The sequence below is a fragment of the Parus major genome, chromosome 1, assembly GCF_001522545.3.
Source record: "Parus major isolate Abel chromosome 1, Parus_major1.1, whole genome shotgun sequence".
NCBI classification, from domain to species: domain Eukaryota; kingdom Metazoa; phylum Chordata; class Aves; order Passeriformes; family Paridae; genus Parus; species Parus major.
Window position 1 is genome coordinate 251,807 of NC_031768.1, and position 1,858 is coordinate 253,664.

Here is a 1,858-nt window from a genome sequence, read left to right on the forward strand (position 1 = left end):
AGGATGTCACAGGATGTCACAGTGGGGTGTCACCCGCTCTCGGGGGACTCTGGGGCTGTACACAGCCTGTTGCAGCAGGAGGAAGCGCGCTGTCTCTGTGGAAGCGAGGCTTTAACACCCCCAGATAACCACAGAGGACAGCTGTTATCAGTCCAGGGCCTGCCCTGGTGTCCTGTGCGAGCTCTGGGACTTCCCTCCACGCACTCCCTGGTGACGACACAAAACGAGTCCTAAGCAGCCTCAGTTTCCCCCAGTCCCCCTGAAGGATGTCATTGGAAGGATTTGCCGTGGGCTTTGGGACATCCATGAGGTGGGGAGCCTCCAGTGGAGCCACTCTCCCAGAGTGCAGGACGTGTCCCTGCCCAAGGCAGAGCGCTGGAACAGGAGGAGCTTTGAGGTCCCTCCCAGCCCAAAGCACCCCATGGTTCTCCTGGTCCTCCTGTGCCCCCTGCACCCTCTGCTCTCTCTCACCGCGGCTGCAGAGGAAGGAGAAGGGGAAAGGCTGCACTTGTCCCCCTGTTCTGTGTCTGTGCAGCCCCTGGCCCTGGGGAACCGTGCTGCCAGGAGCTGCAGGAGCAGCAGCGTTTACCAGAATTTATCTGTCACCCACGCCGGCCCCGGGGGGAACAGGTCACTCCTACAGTCCGAGGCTTTGGCAAATCCAGAACTTTGTGTTTCCCTTCAGTTCCCAGTTCATTCACTGTTCCGGCTGCTGCTGCCATTGCTGCAGCCCTGGCTGCTCCCCGTGCCATTTCACTCGGTTCTTATTAGGAAAATACACAGCAACTCTAATTCCTATCAGGAATGTTGTTCTCGCAGCTACAGCCGTGAGGAAAATCAGGGAACGGGCACAAAGGCAGCGCTGTCTCTGCTGCAGAAGTGTCAGCCCAGGGCTGCAGCCCCCAGGGAAGGGCTGTGCTCTGTGGAACACAAACCAGAGCAGAAAAGAGATGCCAGAACGGCTCAAGCTTTGAATGCAGAACGGTGCCTTTGGGGCTGTAAGGAAAAAATTAAAAGCAAGTTATAAAATGCCCCTCAAGCTGACACTAATGAGTTCCTGACTTGCCCACTGCTCTTTTTAGGGCCTGGTGTGGGAGAATTTAAACTTCTCCAGCCCCCATCGGTCAAGGAATTCACACTCAATCTGTGTAAACAGGGAGCTCTGTTGTTTAACTGAGGGTTAAACTCATCAGCATGCCATGAGAGATGGGACTGGGGTATTTTCAACAAGCTCCAGACATCTGTGGTCTGCTCCTCACTTCAGCAGCTCAATAGTTAGCTCGATAAGTTAAATTAGCAGCTTTCCAGCGTGCTCTGATGGCCCTCAACATCAAAATGCAGAATTCAGTGTTTGAATCTGTGCAAAGCAGACGTGCACGGCATCCTCATCCTCTGCAACATCCCACAGCAATAAGCAGATGGATTTATTCACTCTGTGCATCATCCACTCTTCGGGTCTTGGTAGAAATGGGTAAAAACTGGGACGAGTCCCATCCTCCAGCCCTGGGCTGCCCCACAGGGAGGACATCCTGCCCCCATGCCCATCCATGGATCAGCTCACCTGGGCTGCTGCACAGCCAGAACAGGAGCAGGAGCAGGAACATCCCTCCCCTGCTCCTCCCCAGCCCCTTCGGTCCCTGTCCTTGTGGGACACAGCAGCAATTGCTGTGCACAGGCACAGGAGGAACTCCCCCAGCCCCGTGTGCCTGTGCTGGGGTGAGCAGAGGGATCCCCCCAGGGATCAGCTCCTGTCCCCTGGGAACAGCAGGGATCCTCCCAGGGATCAGCTCCTGTCCCTGTGTGAGCAGCAGGGATCCCAAGGATCAGCTCCTGTCCCCTGGGAGCAGAGGGGATCCCA